Raw genomic sequence first — 14,442 nt, 5'->3', positions numbered from 1 at the left:
CCAAGAACAAGTATTAATCATCATAGCTTACATGGAAAAATAAGACTCACCCATATTACTTTTTGGAGTTTTAAATCACAGGTACAAAATAATGAAAAGCAAAACATGGAATGTGTACACCACTAAAAAGGTATGGGTGGCTCAATTAGTGAAGAGTTTATGACTCATTTTTATCCCTGATAAAAAGAGTTATGTACTTACCATAACTTGGAATCTGCGCTATCCAGTGTCATTATTCATCACGGATGGGTATTGGATCGAAGCTCGCAATGGAGCAGGCAACTAAAAGGACAGCTCCTGAGCTCAAGCTCCTCCCCTTCCCAAGATCCCTTGCTACCCTGATTGAGTTTGCTAGATAGAAAGGAAAGGGGCAGTGAAAAGGGAGGGTGGGAATGTGATGAATAATGACATTGGATAGCACAGATCTCAAGTTATGGTAAGTTCATAACTCAGTCTGATGCTATCAGTGTCATTATTGATCATGGATGGGTCAGAATCCCCAGATACTATGAACCCTGGGAGTCCTCAAGGAAGGATATGCTGGAGCACAGAGGAAGCAAAGGAAGCCCTGTTCCTAGACACCAAATCCAGTTGATAATGTGGAACAAAGGTGTAGGGTTAGATCAAGTAGCAGTGGCACAAATCTCAGTGAAAGAAAGTTTTGCCAAAAAGCCAGAAGATGTGGTTACTGACCTAGCAGACTGAGCCTTAACTGGTCTGGAAAACTCCAGGTGTCTGCTTTTATAAATGTAAGAAATACAGCTGGCGATCCAACAAAAAATAAGACACCTTGGAAACTGCTTGTCCTTTCTTGGCATGAAAAAAGGCAACAAAAAGCTGATCAGACTTCCAAAAATTTTCAGTTTTCAAGGCAAAAACGTTCTGGACTATGGACATCCAGACAATGTAACTTATATTCCCCTTTATTAGGGAAACTGGGCAAGAACACAGGAAGCTGAATAGATTGGTTAAGATTAGCCTCCATGGCTACATTAGGAACAAAGGAAGGATTGGTCCTGAGTGACATCCTATCCTTATGGAACACCATGAAAGGGGGGTTAATGCAGAGAGCCTGCAACTTAGAGACCCTCCTGGCGGAAGTAACAAGACACCAAGAAGGCCATAGTCCAGGACAAGAACTTGAGATCACAGGTCACCACAGGCTCAAAGGGCTTCTGCGTTAAAGACCAACACCAGAGTGAGATCCTATGGAGGGGAGGGGGTCCTTCATAGGAGGTCTGTGTAGAAAAATCCCTTAGAGGAAGGCCTTGTGCAGCCTGGAAGAAAAGGTGGGACTTTCATTCAAATGGAATTTGGAGATAGCTGCCAATTGGAGTTTAACTGTACAGAAACTGGCTCATTGGTGAAAAAGAGACGTCAAGAAAGGACAGTTGTGTACACTTACCATAAATGTAGATGTTCGAGTGTATTCACTGTTGCAGTTATTACATTTGGGTAAGCTCCTGGCAGATTGCCCTCAGTCAGCCTGATTAACAAAGTCTTGGGTCCTGCGTCGGTTGCTGTCCCTTCTTCCATGACGTCAGGTCGTCAGGGGTATAAAACATGCAGCCGATGCCATTACATCAGTTTTTCTTGCCCCAGATGTCAGGTGCCCACGAAAAGGGGAGCAAAAAAATAAATATATATATATATATATATATATATATATATATATATATATAAATAAATAATTTAAAATACAAAACATATACCTCCAAACAAAAGCTTCGGACCAGTTGTTTTGCACTGAGAGGGTTTGTGGTCTGCACTGTTGTGGCAGAACAGGTAGCTTACATCCTTCTAGGTTGGGAAATGCTGACTGAGGGCTCAGTGTCTGTTATTCTAAAAGTGTATTATTCTGGTTTAAGCACTTGGGCTTTCAGGCCAGTTATTTTACATTAAGAGGGTTTGTGGTCTGCACTCTTGTGGGAGGAGAGGCTGGACTCTGCCCTTCTGAGCTGGGAATTTCTGGTTAAAGGCTTATAGTGCATGCATATCTGAACTGCTTCTTACCGAAGTTGGTGCGCCTTGTTTTCTGTGGCATAGACTGGATTCGGGCCTGCTGGATCTAGCTTTGTTTGTGTAACTTGAGCACTAATCCAGACATTCTCTAAAGTATTCAATTGTATTTATTACTGCTTGGTTGTAACTTGATTAAAGTGTAGCTATCATTCTAAGTCTTTTGGATTAAGCACTTGGGCTTCAGACCAGTTGTATTACATTAGGAAGGTTTGTGGCAAGCACTGTGGTGGCAGGACAGGTAGCTTTCATCCTTCTAAGTTGGGAACCGCTGATTGAGAGCCCAGTGTCCAAGGGTATTAGTTCTGGTTTAGGCACTTGGGCTTCAGGCCAGTTATTTTACATTAAGAAGGTTCGTGGTCTGCACTCTTGTGGGAGAAGAGGCTGGACTCTGCCCTTCCGAGCTGGGAATTTCTGGTTAAAGGTTTATAGTGCCTGAATATTTGAACTGTATCTTACTGAAATTGGTACACCTTGTTTGCTCTAGCATAGATTAGATCCAGGCCTGCTGAATCTAGCTTTGTTTATATGCTTGTTGTTTGTTTGCTTGTTATTTCCCTGGAAGCTAATTCCACCTAATACGCGGTTTCTCAGCGCTTCTGTGGATCACTAGTGATATCTGCATTGCTTACTGTGCTAGTTCCTTGTTTCACTTGAAAGAAAGTTACTGTTTGTCATTTTTGCATTTAGTTACTTGTAACACATTGCACTCAAGTTACCTGGCACTTGCTCACTAAAGCAATTATATAAGTCAGCACTAAAAATTAAAAGCACTACACCCTCACTCCCCACTGGCCCTTGCTTTCAATTATTGAGGAATTCCCAATATTATTCTAGCATGTCCAAAGGTCAGTTGTCAATCTCCTCTCTGGTCCAGCTGGTGAATCTGGGAATCTTGAGGCAATGTTATAACTGCCTCATGTACACAGACAACCCTCTCCTCCTCCCACATAACACAAATACTTGCGAGAGATGCAGCTATTTAGCCAAACTGGAGGCTGAGCTCTCTCAACTCAGGACTGGCAAGACCAGACAGGTGGCGAAGGCAACTACACACACCACAAAACCAGCCTCACATAATGCTACCACACCACTGAATCAAACACATAAACACACAAAGACATACTCGGAGGCTCTGAGTAAAAATTTACCTAAACAGCAGAGGCCTCCAAAGCAGACACCCAAACAACTGCTACCTCAAGACACCCCACAAGCAACACATAAACCACAAAAGCAGTGTGCAAAGCAGTCACAGCCCTTAAGGCCAAATACAACACCAAACATACTTGTCATAGATGACTCCATAGTCAGACACACTGACGTCCCACTCACCAGAATGAACAAGGAGAGGGTCACAGTAAGCTGCCTATCGGGCGCTAGAATCCGCCACATAACACAAGCACTCTGGTCACTCCATGGCAAGTACAAATATGACAAAGTCATTGTCCATGCTGGTGTGAACGACCTGAGACGTACCTCCCTGGACTACATGAAAAGAGACATAGAGGAGCTCTCTGATTATGTAGCCCAGGCAGGTATGACCCTGACCCTGAGCAGTATCCTTCCTTCACCAAGAATGATGCCACAATATAGAGACAAGATAATCAGCTTTAACAATTGGCTTAATGTCTGGTGTCATTCAAAGGGGATCCAGTGTCTGTCTGCCTGGGATGACATGCTTGACAAGCCACGCTGCCATGAGGGACGGCTTGCACCTGTCACCCTGGGATTCGGATATTGGCGAAGGCTCTTGCCACCCCATAGTGCCTTTTTAGGCAAGGCTCAAATTCTAAATCTACCACCCTAGAAAACAAAAATGGGAAGAAACTGAGGGTAATGCTGCTCAATGCCAGAAGTCTAAATCTCAAAATGCACGCACTCAAGGCCCTTCTCAGTATAGAGAACATCGATGTCTGTGCTGTAACTGAAACCTGGTTCAAGGCTCCTGAGAGCACCCCGGCACTATTAGGTTTTACCTCATATCATGCGTTCCGGCCCCAAAACCCGGACCACACCACAAAAGGAGGGGTGTATCCATATTCATAAAGGATACCCACACCTCCAGGTTGGTGGCAACGCACTAAGCTTGAAACCATCCAGGTGCAACTAACCATAGGCAAATCTGCTCTACAAATTGTAGCATGCTACAGGCCACCCTCTCAAACTCAGGAACCCCACACAGCCTTCCTGAAGACACTGGAGGGTATAAATGTATCTCCAAACACCATCATATTGGGTGATTTCAACTACCGAATATAGACTGGGAACATTACTCAAGCCCTAACTTTCTAGCCCAACGGTTCCTGGAGTTCATAAATTCAAATGCCATGGAATAGCTAGTCACTGTTCCCACGAGAGGAGAAAATATACTAGATCTCATTATCACAAACATGGGGACAAAATGCTCCACACGGAAGTATATCCCTCATTGGTGAGATCTGATCATAAACTAATCTCACTGGAAATCCACATCCGCCCCACCCCAAACAAAAAGACCACAGTGAAGAACTTCTCTAAAGCAAACTTCACACTACTCAAGACTGGTGTGGTATCCTTCAAGGCCCCTGAGCCAGTGGAAACCACAACCCAAGCTGCGGAAGCCCTTACAAATGCCTTCTAAGAACACCTCCAGGACTGCATGGATCAGGCAATCCCAAATAAAACCAAGACTCTTTCCACAAAGGGCAAACGTCCAGTCTGGTGGACCCCAGCCATTAACAAACTTTACAATAAGAGGAGAAAGCTATTACATGATAGAACAAAATCCATAAAAGGGAAGTCACCCCTGATCATTATTAGTAAAAAAATACGAGTACTCATAAAATCAACTAAGGCCAATTCTGAGAGAAAAATTGCCATGGATTCAAAGGACAATCATAAGGCCTTTTTCAGCTATGTTAGGAACCTGGGTGGATGCTCGGAATTAGTCCAAAATGATACAAAAATCACTGAACCCACAGACATTGCCAACATACTGGCAGACAGGTTCAGTGCAAACTTCACCCCCCCCTAAAGGAGAGATAACTATCCCAGCAGAGTGTAGCCTCCCAGACATCTCAAATGCGCAGGTGAAAGCTGCTCTCTCTAAAGCTAAAAACACAGCATCAATGGGACCGGATGGTGTCCCCGGCTGTGTGCTACACGAGCTAAATTAGGAATTAAACCCGCACATAAGGCAGCTGTTTAATCTCAGCCTTACCACAGGATACGTGCCCAAGGAGTGGCGTACGGCAACTGTGGTCCCACTCCACAAAGGCGGTGCCTCTACGGACCCTGGTAATTACCGCCCCATAAGCTTAACAAGTCTAGTCTGCAAAGCTATGGAGAGGATCATAATGGAGCTCATAAACAAAGATATAGGGGACTTGCAGACATTGGACCCGACCCAGTTTGGCTTCAAGGGCAGATCATGCCTTTTGAACTTGGTCGACTTCTTCGAAACAGTCACCAAGGCCACTGATGAGGGAAAGGCAGTCCATACAGCCTACCTTGACCTTGCAAAGGCCTTCGACACAATACCCCACTCGGGTATTGTAGAAAAACTTACCAGCTTAAATGTAAACCCATATGTCCAAGATGGGTTGCAAACTGGCTTAAGGACAGAACCCACAGGGTTAGAGTTGCTGGCGCTATGTCAGACTCCAAGCCGGTCACAAGTGGTGTCCCACAGGGCTCGGTCCATGGCCCCCTATTGTTCGGCATCTACTTCTCAGAAGTACAGGCCATCATGGGAGGACTTTGGCTGACAAAGTTTGCAGACGACTGCAAACTGGGCGCCATAGTGGAAAGTGCATCGGACACGGATATCCTTCAGAAGGGACTCACGGAAACAGATAGCTGGTGCCAGAGCCATGGCCTGAAGTTAAACGCCAAAAAATGTATAGTCATACCCTTCGGGAAAAACAAGGTAACCCCAAGCTACCATATAGGTGGCAATCCACTAAGCACAGAAGTGGTTATCAGGGACCTGGGGACCCAGGTTGACAGTGGCTTTTCTTTTGACACTCACGTTGCTAAAGTGGTTAGAAAGACCTTCTACATTGCCCACCTGATCATGAAGGGATTCACATCCAGATCTAGTGAGGTCATTGTTCCCCTGTACTCTTCACTTATCAGACCAATGATCGAGTACAATGCCCCATTCGGGATGTATCGCACCCGACATCTGCAGCAATTGGAGAGACCCCAAAAGTTCCTCACCAAAAGGATAAAGGGACTCCAAAATCTGTCATATGCTGCCAGATTGAAGAAACTCCAGCTCTATTCAGTTGCATACCGTCTGCTCAGAGGTGACATGTGCCTGACATACAAGGCCATGTCCAACCCGGAATTAATGGACATGCTCCACCTCAAAAATCCAAATCCACCAAAACCACTAGAGCAAGCGACTTAAACCTTAGCACGGATATAAATAGGACGTGCTGGAGAGATAGATTTATCACTCAGAGACTCCCTATGCTGTGGAATAAAATCCCGGTCCATGTGAAGCAGAGCACCTCGCTGGCTCTGTTCAAGAGAAATCTTGACCTGTGGATGGGAGATCGTAGGTTTATCCCGGGAATCATCTCTGTGTCACTGCTGGACAGAGGCACAACAAACTAATGGGCACAGTATTTTTTCATATAAGGGGTGGCGTAAGCCACAAAAATTTGGGCTAGGCTTATAAATGCCTTAGGGCAGATAGCCTAGTATAAACTTATGAACCTATGAACCTATAAAAAGGCTTTTAATCATAGTAAAAGAAAGGAGAGGTATAGTTAGAGAAAAACGGGGCTGGAGAGAGAGTAACCAGGACTGCAACAGTGAATACACTCAAACATCTACATTTATGGTAAGTGTACACAACTGTACTATGTTCTTCGTGTTTCACTGTTGCAGTCATTATATTTGGGTACAATCCCAAAGCTATGGTTGGGAGGATGGATTTATACAGCATTAGGAGCAGCCTTAAGGCCCTGCAGGACAGCAGTGGCAAAGCCAGCTCTGGATTTAGAGAAGAGAGGAAAATGGTAATGTCTGGTAAACGTATGAGCTGAGCTCCAGGTAGCAGCTTCTAGAATGTCTCTGGTAGGAACCCTTCTGAGAAAGGCTGCAGAAATCGATGCAGCCCTGGTGGAATGAGACTGGATCCCCTTGGGGATAGGTTTACCATGGTGCATATAGCAGAAACGAATACAATGGCTTATCCATTTGGAAATAGTCTGCTTTGAAATAGCCTTTCCCTCTGCCCCTGCAGCAAATGCCACCAACAGTTGTTCAGATTTCCTTAGAGATTTTGTCCTGTTTAAGTAGAATCTAAGCTGTCTGTGTACATCCAATGAATGCAGAATCCGCTCACCCTTGTTCTGTGGATTAAGGAAGAAAGTTGGCAGATGAATGGTCTGATTATGAGCCACACTGGATACCACCTTAGGCATAAAAGATGGATTGGTCCTGAGAGCCACCCTGTCCAGATAAAAAATAATGAAAGGCTCCACTACCATAAGACCCTGTAATTCTGAAATCCGTCTAGCTGAAGTGACTGCTAATAGAAAAGCGGTTTTCCAAGAGAGAGATTTTAGGTCCACAGTAGCAGCTGGCTCAAAAGGAGGTAGAGTGAGTTTTTCCAAAACAAAATTGAGGTCCCATGCAGGAGTTGGTGCCCTCCTGGGAGGTCTTAAATTTTGGCCCCTCTGAGATTATGCTTTAGCAGTGGCTGAAAGAAGAGGGGAGGTTCTGTGTTGTAATGAGCTGAAACGGCTGAGGCATGGATTTTTATGGAAGAAAAAGATAGGCCCTTGTGAAGCATCTCAGTTAAGTATTGCAGAATCTGAGGAATATTGGGCATTGCTGTGCTTATTCCTTGTGATTGGTTCCAGGCACAGAATCTTTTCCATTTGTCAGCATAAGATTTTCTAGTACTAGGCCTTCTAGCCTCCAAATGACACCCATCACAGGTTTGCTGAGAGATGCCAAGGGTGAAATTAGTTGATTAGCCACACTGAAAGATTCAAAGTTTGGAGCTGTGTGTGCAGAATTTGGTAGTTCTGCTGAGACAGTAGGTAAGGTGTCTGAGGCAGGTGCCACGGAGGAAGGTGTGACACATTGAGCAGGAGTGGTACCAGTGTTGGCGAGGCCAGTCTGGAGCAATCAGAATAGTTTTTGGTTTGTCCTGTCTGACTTTTAGTAGGACTTTGGAGAGCAGAGGCAGAGGGGGGAAAGCATAGACTGATAGGTTTTTCCAGATGAATGGACAGAGCATCCACTTTTTAAGATTTTTTGTGATGAATTCTTGTGCAGAACTTGTCCAACTGATAGATCTTTTTGTCTCACCCAAGAGCTATGTCTGGGCTCCCCCATTTGCGTGTCAACATGTTGAAAACTTGTGGTTCCAGTTTCCATTCGTGTGGGTCCATAAGATTTCTGCTTAGTTCGTCTGCCAGAGTATTTAGCTTTCCTGGCAGGAATTGAGCTTGCAGATGTATTTGATAAGTCAAGACCATGTTCCACAATGCCATGGCTAGTCTGCAAAGGGGATAAGAATGTGTACCACCCTGCTTGTTTATGTACCACATGACTGTGGTGTTGTCTGTCTTTATCAGTAGTTGCCCTGGATGACGGTAGTCCTTGAAGGTTGTCAGAGCATTCTGTACAGCTAGCATTTCTTTCTGATTGATATGTAGGTGCATTTGCTTTGGGTTCCATTTGCCCTGAATGCATTTCCCTGAGAGATGCACCCCCCAAGCATAGTCTGATGCGTCTGTAGTTAGGGTTTGGGTGGCAGGGGGTGGAGTGATTGGCAGTCCCTTGTTTTGGTGGCAGGCCTCTACCCACCATAGGAACTCTAGTTGCAGGCAAGGTATTACAGGAATCATTGTTTCCAGGCTGTGACAATGTTGACTCCATAAAATTTTAGGTACCACTGAAGTTTCCACATATGCAGTCTTGCATATGGAATTAGAAGAATACAGGAGGCCATGAACCCCAGGGCCTGCAGAATTTGTCTTGCAGATAGCTGGGTTTTTGTGGCCACCTGTTTGAAGTAAGTCATCAACTGAATTTGCTTTTCTGGCGTAAGGTAAGTCATCTGGGCAGTTGTATTCAAGCTTGCACCCAGGAATGTAATTTTTTGAAAGGGTACCAGTTGTGATTTATTTTCGTTTTTAGTGTACCCTAGACAAGTTAGAGCCCTTTTTACAAATGCCAGATGCTTTAGAAGAGTGTCCTTGTTTTCTGCCTGAATTAGACAGTCGTCCAGGTATGGATAAATTTGAATATTTCTTTGCCTGCAAAAAGCAATTACTGGTGCCAGGCACTTTGTGAAGACCCTGGGCGCAGTAGATAAGCCAAAGGGCAGTGCAGAGAACTGGTAATGCAAATAGCCTGCTTTGAAGTGGAGGTATCTTCTGCAAGATTCCCTGATTGGGATATGAAGGTAAGCCTCTTTTAAGTCCAGATTTACCAACCAGGTATCTTTGCCCAGCAAAGGTAGTAACTGTTGAAGAATCGGCATCTTGAATTTTGGAATGTCCAGAAATGCATTTAGAATGGATAAGTCCAGAATTGGATACCATGATTTGTCTTTTCTCGGTACCAGGAAAAGTCTTGAATATAAACCTTGTCCCTTTTCCTCTTCTAGTACTGGTTGAATAGCCCCCATATTCATGAGGGACAGAACTTGTTTCTGGGCCTCTGCCCACTGATTTGGAGGCAGATCTGGCCATCCGTTTGGGATTGGCAACGTGTGGAAATGAAATCTGTATCCCTGGGATACTATATTTAAAACCCATTTGTCCTGGGTAATCAGTTGCCAGTTTCGTGCATGAAGTGCCAGTTTTCCCCCCAAAGGGGCAGCCAAAAGGTTAGTGCTTGGTGATTGTAGAGGAACGTCATTGAGACTGTTTACCACAGGGAGGAGCCTTGTTGCTTCCAGGTTTGGAGGTGGAGGCACCCCATTGTTTTGTTCTAAAAGTTCCTTGTGACTGAAACCTGGAGCCTTTGGAATGTCTGGATTTGACTTGAGTGGCTCTCGAGGAAACTGGAAAGGACCAGTTCTTAGTAGGCCAGTGCCTACTAAATCTGGGTGGCTGCACTACAGTTTGTACAGATTTAACTTTATCTTCCATCTTTTTTAAAACTTCTTCAGCCTTATTAACAAAGAGGCTGTCCTGTTGTAAAGGAGCATCCAACAATTTTGCTTTAACATGGTCATGCAGATTTTGCTCTTTGAGCCAAGCATGCCTTCTTATCACAGATCCAGTTACAGCAGCCTGACAAGCGGCCTCCAAAGAATCAAAACCACATTGCAAAGTATGTTTTCCAGCTTGTTCAGCTGAATGTAATAAATCCTGCAACTCTATTTTCCACAGAGTCAGAGATCAACATAATTTTCTGTTTAAGTAGACACATGACATGCTGTTGATATTTAGGCATATGAAATTGACAGTTTAAAGCCCTGATTGCCAAGGTTGCAGACGTGTAAACCTTCTTACCCCATCTATCCAACGCCCTGGAATCTCTCTCAGAAGGGGTAGGATTTTTAGCAGTAGAGGCCTCAACACCCTTGGGACCCTGAGAAATGGTTTCAGGATCAGCAGTAGGGTTTTTGAAAAGGAATTTGTGGGGGTCAGGTACCCTGTAGTTTCTGTCTGGCTTACTAGGAGCCGGAGACAGAGAATCAGGAGTCATACTGGACTATGGAAAAAAACATCAACAATGTCTAGAACAGGAGGTATAGCCAAAGGCCTATGCTGAGGAAGAAGAAGAAAATCCCTTAGTCTCTCTTTAGATTCAGAGAAATCCTGACTTTCCCAGTGGAAGTGTTCCCTTAAGGTATGTAAAGTTTCTCCAAAAGAGAAATGCTCAGGAGGAGAAGCAGAAGGGATGGAATATTATGCATCAGAGTCCTCATAAGTAGGTATAGATAAATCCTGTTCAGAAGAAGAATCAGAAGAAATAGAAACCTGATCTGAAGATTCATAGTCAGTGCCTTGCCTAGACTTCTTAGCAGGAGGGGGATGGCTACCCCTAATCAAGGTAATTACATTTTCAGCCATTTTGATCATTTGTTTTTTAGGCATTGGGGCCTGTACACATGGCCCAAGCGTCAGTTTTTTAGACATAGAAGTAGATTTTGGCCTTAGTTTTGAAGATGGCGTCGGTTTAATATACAAATCTTTAGGTCTGAAAACACCCTCAGAAGCCGGTGCCTGCACAGCGGCTCTGGACCCATTTAAGGTAGAAACATCCGTAGGTTCAATATTTAAAGCATCTCGCTGCATACCGGACTCTGAATGGGTCTCAGTAGAGGCTTGTGAATCAAAAGTAGCGGGTATCAGAGGCTGCAAAAGCACCTCACTGGGAACCGGCGACTGACTTAGGAGAAGCGTCATCATCGGTTTTGGACCTCGAAGGTCTGTGTCTGTCTTTTTCTTTGCGTTTCTTAGGTATTCCAGTAGTTGGATTGCTAACCGACGACATTTCTGGATAGTTAAATCTTGAGCCAAAATATTTAGAAGCAAAAATATACAGACGTTTAATCGTGCATTGATTAAATTTAGCACAAAACCGACAGCAAGGCACGTTGTGGTCAGGGCCTAGGCAAGGAATACAGTACAAATGAAAATCCTTATGAGGTATTTGCTTCCCACAAGTAATGCAATTATGAACTTTTACTGACATCGGTAAGGAGCAAGAAAAAGTTTCCCCAACAGGGTACTTAGCTTTTAGTTAAAGACTTCGGTTCTGAAACTCGAAAATGAAAATTTCAGGAGTCGGCCGACCGGCACTTGTGAACTGCTTCTGCTTCGGGCAACGGGCGGCAAAAAAGACTGATGTAATGGTGTCGGCTGCATGTTTTATACCCCTGACGACCTGACGTCATGGAAGAAGGGACAGCAACCGACGCAGGATCCAAGACTTTGTTAATCAGGCCGACTGAGGGCAACCTGCCAGCAGATTACCCAAATGTAATGACTGCAACAGTGAAACATGAAGAACATCAATAAAATGTCAGGGATAGGAGCTGAAAAGGGGTCTAGATTGTGTTTAGCCCAAATAGAAAATCCTCTTCATTTGCTGGAATACCCCTTCTTGGTAGACAGTTTTGCTCATGGGAGGGCTGACCCTGGAAGGATGATGAGGTCTTGCTGCCCAATGTGGAAAGGGACTGGGGAGGACCTACAGCCGAGGGAAAGGCAGCTGCCCAGCTGGAGACAGTCCTATCACCCAGAAGGCCGACGGACTGGACAAAGCCCCCCAACACTGGGGACCCTGACACAGCACCTTCTCCAGATATCAGCCCTGACCTGACCAGCACAGAGGCCTCCCATTGGGAGGGAATGGTCTAAAAACTCTGGGCCTGACTCCCCCCCCACTTTGGAACCAGCACTGACGTCCTGGGCCAAGGCACAGCCAGTTCCTAGGGCAATGGAACCAAGCCCGCCAGGGACCCTGATGGCGTGGGAAGGGAAGATATGCCTGACATTGTCAGCCTCTTACAGGAAATGCTCTGATCCAGTGGGGTCCAAACCTGGATGGGTCAGACGAGGACAGAGGAGTCCCATGGATGGAGAGGATCCCCTTGGCAACTGAGCAGGGGATAGCAACAAGCCAAACTCTATTTGGGCCTTGAGAAAGCTCATCATCTTGTCTGAGGGGAGCAGGCTCCTGGTGGACCTGGAAGAGATGGAGGAATGTCCTGACCTGGCTGAAGGCATGTGGTTTCGAGAGGGATATGATCTCCTGGGTCTGCGGGGAGAGCTTGCGATGATGATCGAACCAGACAAAAACATAGGATCCAAAGGTCTGTTTGGATCTGAAGGAGTGGCTGATGCCATGGACAGGTGGGTCAGATCCAAGGTCGGCCTGGGTCGGGTCAGATCAGAGGGGCTCCGAGGTCTCTGATCCAACAGAGGGAGCCAGGGCTCTTGGAGCAGAAGAGCTCAGATCTGAAGCCAAAGAGGCTGGACTCAGATCTGGGAAACTGCTATCAGAAACCCTCGGCTTTTTAGCAAGAGAATCCCTGGAAGAAGACGACTTGCTTTTGGGATCAGAGGAAGGCTTGGGAAGGGGAAGCAGAGACCAGAGGATCTCCTTGAGAAAGTCCTTTTAGCAGGAGCTTATTCCTGCTTTCCAGGAGAGCCCTGGGGTTGAATCCAGCACAAATGTCGCATTCAGCCTCCAGGTGAGGCTCTCCCAGACAACACACATACACTACTCATGTCAGTCGGAAAGGGGCATTTTCCGACTGCACGAGGAGCACTTTTTAAACCCGGAGGGTTTCTCAGACTTCACACACACCAAACACCCACCACCCGGACACTCCACGAAAGGAGGGAAGGGGTAGAGAAGGCAAAAAGGTTAAAGCAACCCAAAGGACCCAGGATAGAAAGAAGTTGAGTACCCAGGGAAAAGATCAAGGAAAAAGCCTAAACACTACTGGGATGGACGTAAACATTACCAGAGACAAGTGGAAGGAAAACTAGTAAGATAAGGAAGAAAACCTCAGAGAAAAGGGAAAAAAACACTACTAATCTGAAAAAAGAAACCTGAGCTGCAGGAAGCATGGCTGAAGCAAAATAGCGACAAACGAGATTTGAGGGTTGTGGGTAGCAAGGGATCTTGGGAAGGGGAGGAGCTTGAGCTCAGGATCTCTCCTTTTAGTTGCCGGCTTGGATCCCAGGTCGGATCCAAGACCCATCCATGATCAATAATGACACGGATAGCATCAGATCAGAAAGTTTAAGAAAAAAAAAATCACAATCCACATTACTATAAAGTGATAAGACTGAAAGCTACAGACATTCAAAGCAGAACTACTCCTCATCTAAAAAAGTTTCTCAACCAAACTTGGCACTGTCCCAGCCCAGTTAGGCTGCGTAGCAGCTTCTGAGCAAGTCTTTGTCAGGATGGAAATATATCAGCTCACCAAACACGTAGTGGGACACAGAAAGTTTTAAAGTTACAGCATCAACTGGCAGATAAACAATGTTGAAAAGCCAGTTTAGATGAATGCAGACCAACACAGAGGCATAGTAATCCATTTTTATTTGCAGAGAAACGTACAACAAATCAGTGATGTATTGCTGAATGAAATAATGCACTAAAGGCATTATTTATTTTATACCATTAAATTAAAAATAATACAGGTAGATTAATTACTGATCCTACACAAGCTGCTTCCCTGAAGCGAACTAAGACAGGCAAACACTAAATGACATTTGCAACAATGCTGATGAACAATAGTGCACCACTAATACAACCTATATACCCAACACACAAGGCGCACTAGCCAGGATCCAAACCAGAGAACAAGCCTCATAAGGCAGCAGCATTAATCACTGTGACTCATTACTAACTGTAAATCTGAAAGTAGAACAAACTGAAGTGCAGTATCCCAACTAAATGCAGTTGCGTTCTAGTGTACCTTCTGTGTTTGAAAAC

At 45.0% G+C, this 14,442-nt stretch overlaps 1 protein-coding gene across 1 annotated transcript in view; it reads right to left on the bottom strand.

Moving 5' to 3' along the window:
• DLG1 (discs large MAGUK scaffold protein 1) overlaps positions 1 to 14,442 on the bottom strand; it is a 3,205,960-nt gene that overhangs the window by 21,050 nt on the left and 3,170,468 nt on the right. The gene's annotated exons all lie outside the window — the stretch shown is intronic.

The sequence above is a fragment of the Protopterus annectens genome, chromosome 4.part1 (assembly GCF_019279795.1).
Source record: "Protopterus annectens isolate FY-2018-M chromosome 4.part1, PAN1.0, whole genome shotgun sequence".
Taxonomy (NCBI): domain Eukaryota; kingdom Metazoa; phylum Chordata; order Ceratodontiformes; family Protopteridae; genus Protopterus; species Protopterus annectens.
The sequence above is the reverse complement of the archived record's forward strand: the minus strand, read 5'-3'. Positions and strand labels throughout refer to the sequence as shown.